The sequence below is a fragment of the Macaca mulatta genome, chromosome 17 (genome assembly GCF_049350105.2).
Source record: "Macaca mulatta isolate MMU2019108-1 chromosome 17, T2T-MMU8v2.0, whole genome shotgun sequence".
NCBI classification, from domain to species: domain Eukaryota; kingdom Metazoa; phylum Chordata; class Mammalia; order Primates; family Cercopithecidae; genus Macaca; species Macaca mulatta.
This window is the reverse complement of record NC_133422.1, coordinates 63,691,970-63,708,290: the sequence shown is the minus strand read 5'-3', so window position 1 is coordinate 63,708,290 and position 16,321 is coordinate 63,691,970. Positions and strand designations below refer to the sequence as shown.

The 16,321-nt window shown below is 34.2% G+C and overlaps 1 pseudogene; it reads left to right on the top strand.

Moving 5' to 3' along the window:
• Nucleotides 1-15,523: 15,523 nt before the first annotated feature.
• LOC144336187 (small nuclear ribonucleoprotein F pseudogene) lies at nt 15,524-15,687 on the top strand (annotated as a pseudogene).
• The last annotated feature ends 634 nt before the right edge of the window (nt 15,688-16,321 follow it).

Here is a 16,321-nt window from a genome sequence, read left to right as displayed (position 1 = left end):
ACAACTGATATACATATGTGTGAATATATTCATATATATTTATATTCATTTTCTTTTTTTTTTTTTTTTGAGATGGAGTTTCAGTCTCCATTCCACTACACCCAGGCTGTAGTGCAGTGGCGCGATCTCAGCTCACTGCAACCTCCACCTCCCGGGTTCAAGCAATTCTCCTGCATCAGCCTCTGGAGTAGTTGGGATTACAGGTGCCCATAACTGCTCAACTATTTTTTTATTTTTTTTTGTATTTTTAGTAGAGATAGGGTTTCACCGTGGTGGACAGGCTGGTCTCAAACTCTTGACCTCAGGTGATACACCTGCCTTGGCCTCCCAAAGTGCTGAGATTAAAGGCGTTAGCCACTGCACCCAGCTCATTCTTCTAAATTATACATATTCATTCCTGAAATTAAAGAAAAAAACACTTAACACAGCTATCTTTTGTATGATGGTATTTTTCTCCTTCACTGAAGACATTTGAAAATCAAAAAAGTGTCCCTCTTCCTTTAATTCGTGATTTCTTTTAAATTTGTATCTATTTTTCAAGGCTTTTTTTTACCATAGTAAAAAGTCGTTTTTTCTCTCTTAGAATTATTTTATGTACATCAGGAAGGCAGTCTGATTGCCCTTATGTAACTTCTGTGTGATTACTAAAATTATTATTGAAAATTAATGTTTTTGTCTTTATCTATACAAAGCATAATATATTTATACTTCTCCAAGGTTTACAAAGATCCTTTCACAACTTCCCATTCTGCAAAATAATGATGACAAAAGATATTCATGTTTACAGAAGGAAATATTTACCCAGTCTAATTCTGACATGTGTATGGCAACCTATTCTATATTGCATTTGAAGACATTTTGAGGTAATTTAACCTAAATCTTATGTTTACAATAGTAGGGTAAAAGGCAAGAGAGTTCCTTTATAAAAATTAAATGTTTTGTAAAGAAATTCATTGCAAATCACCTTCCCATATCTTTAAACCAAAGTGGCAGAAACCAATTTTATATACTAGGCTGGTATACTTTTTATGGATTATTTTTTAAAGAAGAAGAGTGAACATGAACAATGACTAGAATTCATAATGTATGGAAAGATGAACAGTGAATAATAAATTTTTAATTTAAACAAGAACCTGTTTCTCTCGAGGCTCAATAGTTTGATCACCACACTGTATTTTAAAATGCAGCGTATAACCTACTATGCCAAAATAGCTAGGAGAATGTGTTTCAGATACAGTGTGAATTAAGAAATCTCATCCTCTGGTTACATGTCTCAGGGAGTTGGACTTTTCCTTTTAATAAATATTTCAATCTAAAGAGAGACGCCTCAGTAAAATGAAAACAAATGACAGGACTGTCTCCAAAGAGACAGTGTATTATTTTAAAATGGATGAAATGGTCTGTACTCTGCCCTGTGACAGTTAAATGCTCAAAATGAGACAGCCAAAAATAGAGTTAACTAATTCTCGCAAATAAGAATTTGGTCTTCATTTTTTTTCTAATTTGAGATGAAAAACAAACAGAAGTAAAAGAGCACAAAATCTAAACAATATTCTTACAAATATCACATTTAACAGTTACCAGAGAGATAGTAAAATCATAAATAATATCACTGTAAGTTAGAGCTAACCTTATTGATTACTACATTAATATATTTCATTATAGGTATTCAAAAAATGCAAAATAATTGTAAAATATATATTAATAGATAAGTAAGATTTTTAAATGAACTATTATTCTCTGAGCTCTTAGATTTAAATTTGAAATTTATATTAGACAAGAAACTGGGAATTGGATGTGAAATAAACAAATCCCTTGGCCTCGCTCCTGATGTCATGTAGCATTATTTTTGTGACACATCACGGTGGCTCATGGCATTGAGCTCTGAGTGTTCTATTTATTTTATCCTGATAAAATTCTAAAACTTTGTAAAATCTCTGTAAAATATGTCCTTCAGCTAGCTCACTAGTCACAATATAGTACAAAAAATGTAGTGAATATATCAACATATGTAGAAGTGTAATCACATAATTTGTGACTCTCTTTTTCATTTTCATTTTATTTTGTTGGGGAATACTATTTGTAAGCATTAAAACGCAGCTATGTTAGCCTACAAGAAATAATTAATACTAGCCAGATAAAATTTATTTTTCAAATGTTTCTCTCTGAAAATAAAGGTGAAACTTGAGTAAGACAAACTTTATGCTTTACCCAAGGAGTTTATAGTCTTGTGCAATGAACACAGAAGGGATATTGCATTAAACAAAATTACAGCACAGTGATATTGACAATTTCATGGGAAACGTACAAAAGGTTATGACATATTTATAGAAAATCAACCCAGACTCTGGAATTGCTGAAATTTTCTGTATCAACATAAATTATTCAAGTAACAGAAATGGAGAACTAAACTTTTCCAAATGGAAAAAAATTAAAAAAAAAAAAAAAAAAGAAACTGTAGAAAGTCCTCTAAGAACAAAGAAGCACTGTGCTTTGAGGAAATGAGTATAATAATATCATTAGACTTGGAGAGGCAGTTGGGGAGACAGACATATAATTTAGGAAATGAAGGATATGTGGGCCGTGTGAAGGGCTTTGGAATTTATCTTGAGAACAATGGAAAGTTATTGAAGATTTGTAAGTGAGAACCAGAGATCCATCCAGTAGCTTAGTGAAGGTGGGGGTGGGGTAAGCTAAAACCAGAGACAACAAGACACTTTAGAAGATGGTGCCATAATTTACTTTTCTTAAAAAGATTACTTGTCTGTCTTTATACCAGTGGTTCTCAAAGTGGACCGTCAGATCACTGGAGGGTTTCTGAGATAAATTCAAGAATCCATAAGATAAAAATGAGTTCCATAATAATAGGAAGACTTTATATTTCTTCTTCATTATATTGTCATTTGCATAATGCAGTCTCATGGGAACAAAAGTTCAGTTTCATTTATGAATGTTCTAGATAAAGCAGTACATTTAAAAAAATTATTAAATCTCTACTCTTAAATTTATGTCTTTTTTAATATTCTGTATCACAAAATGAGAAATACACATAAAGCCCTTCAGTTGCACGCATAAGTATGAGGCTATCTTGAGTGAGATCACTTGAACAATTGTTTGAGTTATGAGCTGAACTTGCGGCTTTTTGTTTTTGGAATATCATTTTACTTGAAAGAAAGTCTGAATATAAATTATGGTTTCATATGTTTGTGGATGTACAGATATTTTCTCAAAATAAAGGAAGCCTAGTAACTCAGATACACAATTAATATTACTTGTTGATCTAGAACATAATGTGTTCTAAACACTCTTTAATTCCTCATTTCCAGGTATGCCCAGGACAAGAGAGTTCAAGCAATTTACCCAAATTTATACAACTAGCACACCTTTGTTAGATTTTTAATATATTGCTTTTTGTTAAAATTTCTAATATCAGAAGAGAAAATTGGTATACTATTCTTTTTATAATTTCCAGGAGAAATATTTAAGTATCAGCTTTCAAGTGACAGAAATAAGAATGAAAAAATATATACTAAATGGAATTTTTTCCTTAGAAAAATACTGGTATCTGAGTCCCACACTCAGATATTCTAAATTAAAATTGATGCAAGATTTTTTTTTCTCCTTAGTTCAGCTAAAATACACGTTCTTGTCTCATGACCAGGAAAGCTTAGGCACGCAAAGACACTGAAGTGTGAGGAGGATGGATTTATTAGGCAAAAAGACAGCTCTCAGCAAAGAAAAAGAGGGTCCTACCAACAGGCTCCCATCTCACAGATTGAATACCAGGCTACCACACAGAGCTGAAGAGTCCTGGCTCCTCCCCTTCATAAGGCATAAATTCCTGGAGGCCCCACACCATTCTCCCAGTGCTTATGCAGGCCCTTAATCTGAGCTACTCCACGGTGACTTATGTCCCTTACGACGCATGTATTAAGGGACAAAATTTTTCACCATGGGCATGTTTAGGTAAGCCCCCTGTGCACAATGACCTGGGTAGCATTTGGCTATCTCCTGTCTCTGTCAGTGTGAATTGATTTTTTTTTTTTTGAAGCCTCAGATGATTTTAATGTGTAGTCAAAATTGACAATCACTGGTCAACGAAAGAAAAGCAGAAAAGAAAAGAAAAAGAACAATGAAAAAGAAAAACATCTGGCTAGATTGTGATTTCCTTGTAAGTTAATTATGCTAATAATCTAAGGTAACAATAATAAAACTTTTGTCAAATATGATTGCATCTAAAGTGTATCTCAGATCTCTGGCCATTTCATATTTTTCTTTATTTTGTTATTAAGAAAACTAATGGCCTTGTAAATTTATGTTTTATATAAGCATGAGTTAATTAACAGTTAATTCTGGGATTCAGATTACCTTGAAGACAGCTAATTTCCTAATTTCTGAGAAAGAAATAATAAATGCTAGACTTCCTGTCCTCTAAAGGAGAGGATTAAGAATGTATGATTCCCAGTCACTAGTCCCAATTACATAACTTATCAACTTTTGGATCTTAACAGGAAACTGTAAATAGCAGCCAAACTTTCCACTTAGATTGACTGAAATGTCTTACAGTTATAATTGCCTTAGCAAAAGCAAACACAGTTTAGCAGAAAATTTGTATTATTTTAGGCATATATGCTAACCAAATAATCTCCTTGCTGACAAAAATAAAAGAAGTGAAATATTTTAATTTTTGATTAGTTATTTAACTTTTAAAAATGCATAAATAATGTTTATATTCTGCACAAACTTAACATGAATTGCTTATAGCTCTAATGTCACAAGATATGCATAAAGCATATTCATTAATATGTTGCACAGTATTTAAATGCATCAGTAAGTACCAGTTTTGCATTATACAACATACAAATGTTCACTTACTGAGAGTTTGTTGATCCATTTGCAATTCTTCCACCATTATTTAGACCTGATTTTCATACTCTTATTGATATGTAAACAGGCTACCCTATTAATTTAACTTCAGAATTTCAGCTCACTAGACAGCTTAATGTTCTTGTTAACAATTGCTCTTGTTCTTTGTATTAAAACTGCAATTTTGTGAAATCTTGTAGTAAGTATGAATATAGATTTTCTAATGAACTAAAGCTATTAATATATGAATATAAATTCATTTAACTCTGCAGAATGCATACTTAATGGAACATACAGTTAACTAATATACTAGAAAAAATTTGAGAATAAGATTAGCTGAGTGAAATGTAAGCATTTACTTGAGAATTAGTACATTTCTACCAAATTAACTGGGTCTATTCTTTTAAAAGTCTACACACTTAATTTTAGAAACTATGAACTTTAGATACACAAATTTAAAATTTAATAAATTCAAAAAGAGGTATTTTTTGCATTATGACTTAGTTGAAAAAAGTAAAAATTTGAGGCAGTTATTATTGAACATAGAGTATATGTGACAGAGTCTGTGGGTGTGTATCATTCTAGTGGTTGAACGGCAGACACAAAAAATGACTGTCCTCACTGATGACTTCATCTATTTAACATAAGAAAATTCATTGTCTCCCAAAAGAAAAAAATTAACAAGTATCACAGGTGTAAGTTAACTAACATTCAAGCTCTTATTTAGTAAGTATTTTAAATAAATTTTAGTCATATATTAATTTACTTTTTTGGGGGAAAAGCAACCAACAACGAAAATTTTATATATATATATATATATATATATATATATATATATATATCTTCCTATATATAAAAAATATGTATAAGGATGATACATTTTTATATATTGGAATGCATGAAAGCATACTGTTTACCTTAACTTGTACATGTATTTGTAAATTAGAATGCTTTTTATTTTCTGTGGTAGTAAAGTAGAAAATATAACTAAATATGCTTAAAACATGTGATTGAGTGTGGGTGATATTACTTGCATTTTAAAGAAGAGGAAAGTGAGTTCTTCAGAAGAAAATAACTTTCCCAAGTGACTAAGAACGGAAACACATTTAATTCCAAAGTTTTGAGCTGTTGCAGGACACATTGTATCAAATAAACTAAGGAGAAATCTTTGAGAGTAATGGTGATGCTGTATTAACTTCAAGATGAACTCTTGGCCCTGCCATAGATTGTAAGAATCTTTATTTTTCTTTCATACTTACTGTCCATATAATACCTGAGATGTAATCAGTAAATGCTGTGTTTTCTGACTGCTCCAACAAGTGACCAGTCCCCCAACTCTCTCTCTCTCTGAGATGCTCTATGTACTGAAACACAAATCTATTGAAATCAGACCAACTGAAAACACTATAAATGCCTCTGAGTGTTCAAATGAAACAGAGAATCCTTTCTCTTTCCCCACTTCCTTTTTTGTTTGAGACAGGGTCCCATTCTGTCACCCAAGCTGGGATACAGTGGCACAATCAGGACTCAGTGCAGCCTTGACCTCCCAGTCTCAACCAATCCTCCCACATCAACCTCCTGAGTAGCTGGGACCAGAGGTGTGAACCAGGCCCAGTTAATTTAAAAAAAAAAATTGTAGAGACAGTTTTACCATGTTTCCTAGACTGGTCTTGAACTCCTGGGTTCCAGCAATCCTCCCATCTTGGCTTCCCAAACTGCTAGGATTACAGATTTGAGCCAACAAACCTGGCCAAATTTCTCACTTTAAATCAAAAGCTATAAATGATTAATAAATTATTAAGATTAATGAGGAAGAAATGTTGACAGCTGAGATAGGCCAAAATCTAGACCTCTTGTGCTAAACAGTTAGCAAAGTTATAAATGCAAAGGAAAAGTTCTTGAAAAAAATTAAATGTGCTACTCCAGTGAGCACATGAACAATAGGAAAGCAAAACAGCTTTATTGCTGATAGCAGAGTACGTTTTAGTGGTCTAGAGAGATGAGCAAACCAGACTCAATATTTTAAGGCACAACCTAACCTGGAGCAAGGCTCTAATGATCTTGAATGCTATGAAATATGAGACAGGTAAGAAAGCTTCAGGAGAACAGTTTAAAGCTAGCAGAAGTTGGTTCTTGAGGTTTTAAGAAAGAGGGCATATTATAGCAGAAGACGACAAGATGAATCAGCAAGTGCTGATGTGGAGGCTGCAGCTGGTTATCCAGAAGGTCTAGTCAAAATAATTACTAAAGGTGATTACACTAAACAACAGAATTTCGATATAGGCAAAACACTGTTTTTTTGGAAGAAGATGCCTTCTAGAGCTTTCATAGCTAGAAATAAGTCAAGGCTTGGCTTCAAAGCTTAAAATATAGGCTGGTTATCATGTTAGGGACTAATGAAGCCGGTTACTTCAAGAGAAAGCCAATGTTTATCTGCCATTTCAAAAATTCTAGGGCTCTTAAAAATTATTCTGAATCTACTCTGACTATGCTCTGTAAATGTAACAACAAAGCCTGGGTAACCACACATCTGCTTATAGAATAGTTTACTAAATATTTTAAACCCACTGTTGTGAACTACTGCTCAGAAAAACAGATGTATTTCAACGTATTACTGCTGATTGCCTGTGTACCTGGTCACATAACAGCTCTGATGAAGATGCACAGAGATTAATGTTGTTCTCATATATGCTAACACAGCATCACATTCAGCCCATGACTCAAGGAGTTATTTCAGCTTTCAGGTCTTGTTATTTTAGAAATACATTTGTAAAGCTGTAGCTGCCATAGATGTGATTCCTCTGATAGATCTGACCAATTAAATTAGAAAATTTCTGAAAATGATTCACCACTGTTGGTGCCATTAAGAATATTTGTAATTCATGGGAAGAGGTCAAAACAGCAGCATTAACAGGAATTTGAAAGAACTTGATTTCAACACTAATAGATAAATTTGAGGGGTTTAAGATTTCAGTGGAGGAGGTAATTGCAAATATGATAGAAATAGCAAGAGAATTAGAGTTGGAAGTGGATCCTGAAGATATGACTGAATTGCTACAATCTCATCATCAAACTCGAATGAATGAGGAGTTACTTCTTATGCTGTAAGTAAAGATGTGGTTTCTTGAGACAGACTCTACACCTGAAAAAGAGAATGAAAACATTATTGAAATGACAACAAAAGATTTAGAACAGTATGTCAGGCCTCTGAGCCCAAGCCAAGCCATAGCATCCCCTGTGATTTGCACGTATACGCCCAGATGGCCTGAAGTAACTGAAGAATCACAGAAGAAGTGCAAATGCCCTGCCCCGCCTTAACTGATGATATTCCACCACAAAAGAAATGAAAATGGCTGGTCCTTGCCTTAAGCGATGACATTATCTTGTGAAATTCCTTTTCCTGGCTCATCCTGGCTCACCCACTGAGCACCTTGTGACCCCCCACTCCTGCCTGCCAGAGAACAATCCCCCTTTGACTGTAATTTTCCTTTACCGACCCAAATCCTATAAAACGGCCCCACCCTTATCTCCCTTTGCTGACTCTCTTTTAGGACTCAGCCCGCCTGCACCCAGGTGATTAAAAGACTTTATTGCTCACACAAAGTCTGTTTGGTGGTCTCTTCACACAGATGCGCATGATCATTGTTGCTACAGCATCAGGGGTTGAGGAAACTGACTCTAATTTTGAAAGAAGTTTTACTGCAGGAAAATGCTATGAAACAGCATTGCATGCTACAGAGAAGTCTTTTGTGAAAGGAAGAGTTGACCAATGTGGCAAATTTTTATTGATGTCTTATTCTAAAAAATTTCCACAGCCACCCAAACTTTCAGCAATCCCCACCCCCATCACTCAACAGCCATGAAAATTGAGGCAAGGACCTCCACCAACAAGAAGATTTGAAATTAGGATTCACTGGAAGCCCAGATTATTGTAATTTTTTTTAGCAATAAAGTACTTTTAAGGCAAGATATATCCATTTCTCAGACACAATGCTATTGTGCACTTAAGAGATGGTAGTATAAACATAACTTTTATATGCACTAGAGAACCAAAAATTTGTGTATCTCGCATTATTAACATATTTGCTTTACTGTGGTAGACTGGAACCAAACCGCAATAATTCCTCTATGTCATCTAACTGACAAGTTTTTACATACAACATAAAAAGCAAAATCATAAAAAACAAAATGATATGTTGGTCTACATTAAAATTAAAAGGGTGTTCTGTGAAACAGATTCTAAAGGGAATGAAAACACAAGTTAAAAGTTCAGAAAAAATATTTGTAAAACATATTAAGAATTTATATTCAAAAATACTAAAAATAATCCCTGAAATTTCACAGTAAGTGGAAAAAATCCAACTTAAATGAGCAAGACATACAATACCAAATGCACAATTAATGAAAGAAATCATTTGTAAGTCAGATTTCATTATAATTAAAAATTTATTCTCTGGAAGACACTGTCAAAAGAGTAAAAGACAAGCCACAGACTGGAAGAAAATATTCATATCAGATAGATTATATGTTTAGCATTTCCTAAAAGATAAGTCTGATAGTGAGGAATTCTTTCATTTTTTGTTTGACAAGGAAAGTCTTTATCTCTCCTTCATGCTTAAATGATTGCTTTGCTTGGGACAAAATTCCCATTCCCTTCTGGGCTATATGGTTTTTGTTGAGAAATTTGTTGCCAGATGAATTGGACCTTCTTTATAAGTTAATTATCTCTGTGTGTAGCTGTTTTTAGTATCCTCTCTTTTCCTTCACTTCTTAAATTTTGATTATTATATAACTTGGGGTATTTGTATTGAATTGCCTTGGTGTTCTCTGTCCTTCTTATACCTGTACATTCATGTTCCCTTAAATATGTAAAGTTCTCTGTTGTTATTTCTGTGAATAAACTTTTTATTCCTATCTCTTTCTGGACTCTTTCTTTAAGGCCAATGACTTAGATTTGCCCTTCTGATCTTGTGTCTTGAAGTACACTTGTAAGCATATTCAGTCTTTTACATTATTTATTTATTTTCTTCTCTTTTGACTTTATTTTTAAATGGCAGTCCTTAAACTCACTAACTCTTTCTCCTACTTGATCAGTTCTGCTGTTAAGACACTGTGGTGCATTTTCAGTTCGTTAATTGTGTTTTTCAGCTCTAGGATTTATTTTTGATTTTAAAAGTATTTTAATCTCTGTAAAATTTCTCTGATAAATTTTTAAATTGATCCAATGTGTTTTCTTGAACTTTAAAGAGCTTCCTTAAAACAGTTATTTTGAATTTTCTACTGGAAAAATAGTTCACATAGTTTCATCATGTTAGGGTTGGTCCCTGGCACCTTATTTAGTCTATTTGTTGAGGTTATATTTTCCTAAATGTTCTTTATGCTTTTGGACATTTCTCAATGTCTGTTCATTGAGAAGTTGGGTATTTATTCCAATCTCGGAAGTTTGGCCTTATTTGTACGTATCCTACTTCGGAGAAACTTCCAACAATTCAAAGAGGACGACTGACTGTTGAGATTCCTAATCCTGTGTTCACTGCAGTAATTTCAGCACTAGAGGGTGCCGTTAAGTTCAGACATGCTGTGATTCTTGCAGACTCCTGGATAACCAGTCCTGATGCACTTTGAGAAGATAAGGGAGATTTCTCTGGGTCCCCATGAAAAGTTTCTTGCTCGTTTCCTTCTCTTTCTCCCGAGTGGAATGAGTCTTTTACCATTCTTGGCTGTCTAGAGTTAAGGGGAGGGGTAACACAGGCACTCCCATTCCTGCTGCAGCTGACAACATGCTAAGTTACAGCAAAACCTCACAGCTTAAGATACCAGGGCAGAATCAGGTCTTGCCCAAAGCCTGCAGCTCGACCACTACTTTGTGACTGCCACTGATGTTTAGTCAAGGTCCACAGTAAATTTAGTCTTCAGGTGGTGAAACCACCTGGGACTCACGTTCAACCTAAGAGGTCAGTAGATGCTTTTCTGTCCTGGGATGGGGCCAGCAAACATCATTCCCAGGAAGCATCATTTCCAAGAATGTCATGAAATAGGGGACTTGAAATTCCACCTGGTGCTCTGTTTTGTAAACTGTGACTAGGCTGATACCAGGCTGCAAGACAAAATCTTCTATACTCTTCTATTTCCTTCTCCCAATAAAAATGAGTCTCACTCCATACTGCATTGCCTGGAATTGAGGAAGGAATGACAAAGACATGCTTATGGACACCACAGCTGGTGTTTCATTCGGTGTTTCACACCCAAGCCCACAGCCTCTGAGATCAGAGCAGTACTGGAGCTCAATCAAGGGCAACAGTCATTACACCCTGTCTGCCACTGAAATTTGTTCAGTGTCCAAAGCCAGTTTAGTCAGCCAGTGGTGAGCCAGGACTCAGGTTCTTCCTGCTGGGACAGCAGATTTCTCTCTGGCCCAGGGCTTGTCTAGATGCTTCCTCTATGAGAACTGGCAGAATTCTATTCAGCACTGAGTTCCACTGTGATGGATTGACACTGAGTTCTAATGCAAAGCCCCACAATCACATCACTCTGCTTCTCCCAAGCCCACAGTTTCTCTCTCCACACTGAGCTGCCTTGGGTTTGCTGGAGGGGTCGTGTAGGCAAAGAAAAACTGTCCTTTCTGTCCCCTTCAATTAGCCTTTTCTTGTTACTGTGCAACAACCAGGTACTTGATTCTCTCATCTGATTATTTTGTTCTTATGAAGGTGTTTTCTAGGTGGAGAGTTGTTCTCCTTGATAATTCCATTGGGGGACAATTGTTGGAAGGTTCTATTTGGCCATTTTGCTCTACCTTCTCAGAAAATCCTATCTTCTAAAGAGTTTTATTAGTTTAGAACTAAAAACAAACACATACAAAAAAAAATGTTCAATAGAAAAAAAATCTTGCACAAGCATTGAAAACTTTTGTTTGCAAATTATTCAATATTTTGTAATTGGTAATGCATCTGTGTCATTTCTATGGTGAGTCATAGTTTATTTTAGTATTTTAGTCAGTTTTATTATGTAATATTTATTTTATTATGTGCTTTATTATTTTAAATAGACAAGCATTTACAATGTTAACATTTTAGGTATATGTGGTGTTTGTTACCATATGGCATTTTAAAGTTGTTTATATTAAGTTTATTTTTTTTTAAATAGTCGCAATATTTATATATGAAGATACAATTTCAGACAATAGCAAACAAAATACTATTATCCCCTGCTTCTTGAATGCACAGACAAATTTTTAGCAGTAGGAAACTATATTGTCTATTTTAATCACTCCCAATCTCATTATGGATAACCTCAATAGATAATTTGAGGTTGTGATTTAGTTGACTATTCTCATATAAAAATGTATAAACCATATACTTACCCTTTTGTAGCCAAACAGTTTCTATGGAATAATTATCCAAAAAATAATATAGTATAATTTTTAGGTTATAATAGATTATAATACTATGTTTCATACATTCAGGTAAGTTGTAGAAGGGTGACCATTTCTATACTCTTATCATAAGAACTTAAATTTTATAAAAATATATTAAAAATAAAAATATTTGGATAAAATTTAGTAGAGAATTTGAAAGATACAATAATATATTGTTTCTAATTTTAAAACTTATAGTCAGAATCTCATGTTCTCTCATTAGAAATAAATCATTTATGTGTCCCCCAAATTTTTATGGTTTTCTTTTTGTTATTATTGCTGCTTTTTATTTATTGATTCCTCTAACTGGGAGGATTACTCGTGTTTGAGATACTTTGCTGCATCGTTTTATCAGGAAAAGCACAGAAACTCAAGAGAAGGGGCGGCCTTTGTGCCAAACACATGAGGAAACTGGGAAAGGGCAATAAGATGAGATATGAGTGTTCAATTGAGTGGCATGTTTCTCTGCTCTGTTTTCACTGGTAGCTCACAGAAAATTGTGTAAAAGGTAATTTGGTGACTTGATTCACTTGCTTATAAATAGTGAATGAATGAATTCATTTTATGAATATACATTGCAATAGAATATTGTATTCACTTTCTGTAAATTTCCCTGTTTTTCAACTAGGGCTTGCTACAGGTTTTCCATCACCATCTGGGGAAGGACCATCATCCTTTCTCTTTCTTCCCCATATATAGCTCTCTTCTCCTTTCTCAGAGTGGCAGGAGGAGGATAAATAAGATTGCCATACAGGCAATTCTTTCCACTTGAGATGTTGTAAGAGGCTCTGCATTCTATAGGTGTGGAAGATGATTAAGAAAGATCTTAAAGATATGGGTGCTTTTGTGAGTTCTTCAGCGATTGTCCCATCTGGACCTTTCTCATTGTGTGGACAATGACTCTTCTGCTGCAGCTTATTTCTCAGGAACCCTCTTACTGCTGAAGTTCTTGCTATGATATAGTTTTCTTCTTGAGCAGACGCCCTTCTAAAATGAGGCCAGATGGATACTACTACAGAAGTCATGTGGTTGCTGAAATTCAGGCACTTATTAACTATTACCAGAAAGAAGAACAATTATTTTGCAGATGCAGCTCTTTACTCTACAGGTTATTTTATCTTTCCCCAGCACGGGCCAGGAAATAGTTCTCCATGTCCTTTAATTTCCAGAACACCTATACTTCAAATTGTTCTGCTGAAGCCCTTCTCATTATAGTTGGATTTTGAAGTAGCATCCTTTCTTAGCTCTTTTCTGTTGTTGTTGTTTTTGTTGTTGTTGTTGTTTTGGGGAAAGAGAAACAGACATCTTTCCAAATAAGTTCCTTTTTGGAAGTCCATTTTCCTTCTTTTTTAAAACAATTCATTGTCTCAATAGTTGTTGCTTTTATTTTGTACATGTTTCAGCTGAAACTGAGGCAGAAAGTGTCCTACTTTAACATCATGCTAGAGTGATCTGTTCTGCGATGGAACTGTTGTTTAATATTTGAATCTCTTTTTAACCAAATCCCTTGCTCCTAGAAATGAAAAATGTAAATAAAAGAATTTTTGCCTTTATAGTTTGGCTAACTTTTCATTTCAAGTTACAGATGAATTTCATATCTTAATGTCAGTGAAACTAGGGACTATCAGATTACATTTATAACTAGTATTCAAAAACATGGAAGGTTCTACTTAAGAAAGGCAAGCATTTACTAAATACTTATATGACCAATATGATGCATTATAAATAATGCAATTACAGAATAAAAAAAGATATGTTCTATAAAATTTCTAAAAGATACTATAGTGAGTTAAATGGTGGAGTTCAACAGATATGTTCACGTTCTAACTTCCAGAACCTCTCAATGTGACTTTGTTTGAAAATATAGGTCTTTGCAGATGTAATTATATTAGAGATTTTGAGATGAGATCATTCTAGATTATCTGAGTAAGTCTTAAATCCAGTGATAAGAGTCCTTATAAGAAAAACACAGAGGTGGGATATGAAGGGAAGAGAAGAAGGCCATGTTAAGGACAGAGGCAGCATTGGTTAATTTTTAAGTAAGAGAAACACATTTCTCACAGTTCTGGAGGCTGTGAAGTTCAAGATCAAAGCATCAGATTTAGTGCTCGGTTAAGGTTTTCCATCTGCTCCATGGATGGTGCCCTATTGCTGTGTCCCCACATATTGGAAGAGGTGAATAACTTGCTTGCACTTCTTTTATAGAGTTACTAATCCTATTCACTCATCACTTAATTACCTCCTAAAGGACTTACCTCTTAATACTATTATTGTATTGGCAATTATATTTTAACATAGGATTTTTGGGAGGGATGCATTTGGACCATGGTAACCTGATTTTGGCCTTCCTGCCTCCAGAATTGTGAGAGAATAAATTCCCATTGTTTTAAGCCACACCCATGTTGTGTTAATTTTTTACCACAGCTGCATGACAATAATACAGGTACTTTCTAAGGAAATTAGTTGTGTTAGACTAAATTTATCTTAAGAAAATAATTCACATATCACCCAGGCACAGCTACCTTTTATTTATCATTAATTTAATAGTCCAGGAAAGGTGACCCTGGGTAGCAAGCCCTTATGCTGAACACAACTCAGATTTCCTCATTTTTTTTGTCTTATTTACTCTTGATTCTTACTATAGTATGAATTTATTCTGAAGAAGATAAAAAAGAGGGTTGAAAAGTCAAATAACTCTCTGGAACACATCACATGACACTTCTTCTGACATTCCACAGGAGAAATCTTGGTTATAGTTCCACACTTGAATGCAAGGTGGGTGGGAAATATGTCTGGCTATCAGTCAATAACTATGAAGGAAGAAGAGAAATGTTTTGATGAAATGTTGACATAATTTGTCAAACTTAGCTTTTCAAAATTAAAGTTGAGTTAATATTTTGTAATCGTTAAGTAACTTATACAAAAATTTGTGTATATACAAATATGCAGTTTTACTTGTTCTTCACATGAAGTTTTATAATTTTTAGAATGTATGCAAGATAGATCTTCCTCCTCCTTTTAAAGACAAAATAGGAAAAATTTTGCCTCAAGACTGCAACGTTAATCTCTGCTTCTTTCTAGTCCCCCTCCTCCTAGCCTATGCTGCAAATTTTAACCATCACAATAGTATGCACTAATTCCTTATAATAAATATTTTATATAGGAGCTCAGTGATTCAGAGCTTGTGATAGGTTATCTAGTCACAAGGAACAGGGGACTGGTGGGCATTAGACTGTAGTTGTTATGAATTTACCCCTCACTTCCAACTTTTTCCTCAATGAATTAACAGGGAAACCAGTGATAGTGAAATTTAAGAGGAGAAAGGAATACAAGGGTTGCCTTGCCCCATCCACTTGCTATCTGTAGATGGCTATATGAACATGCAGCCTCCAAATATAGAAGATTAAATAGATGGGGTATTGTCCAGACATATGGGTAAAGTTTTAATGAGGCATAATAATGTCCCTTTATATGTGTGTGTGTGTGTGTGTGTGTGCGTGTGTGTGTGTGTGTATATATATATATATATATACAGATCTTATATATGGTTCTGTTTTGCTGAAGAATCTTAATTGATAATTGTACTTTATGAAAATAGAAAAGATAGCTTTCTATTGTTTTTATTTTACTGATTGCATATGTATAGCATATGTGGATGATGATGTTTTCTTATAAGCTTTCTTACCTATTAAATTTTATTAAAGTAATTTTAATGTGTAAAAAGGAGAATATTGAAGGAGAAGATCTTTACCAACAATATATGAGTGTGTCAATGCGAGTAATAATAAGAAATAAATATTAATACCAAATTCCCTGATAGATAAAACAATGTAGTCACATTAAAGCCTGTGAATGCTAGAATAACAGCTTAGAAAACAATGTCTTTGGGAGTCAGCCCCAGAGAGCAGAATCAAAGTCTAATTCAGGAATATACCCCAGTCCTCAGGGAGAAACAATCACAATGTTTGCTCAGAGGTATTTCAGATGGATTTATTATTTATTCCTTTATTTAATTTTTACAGTTCAGTGCTCAATATCTAT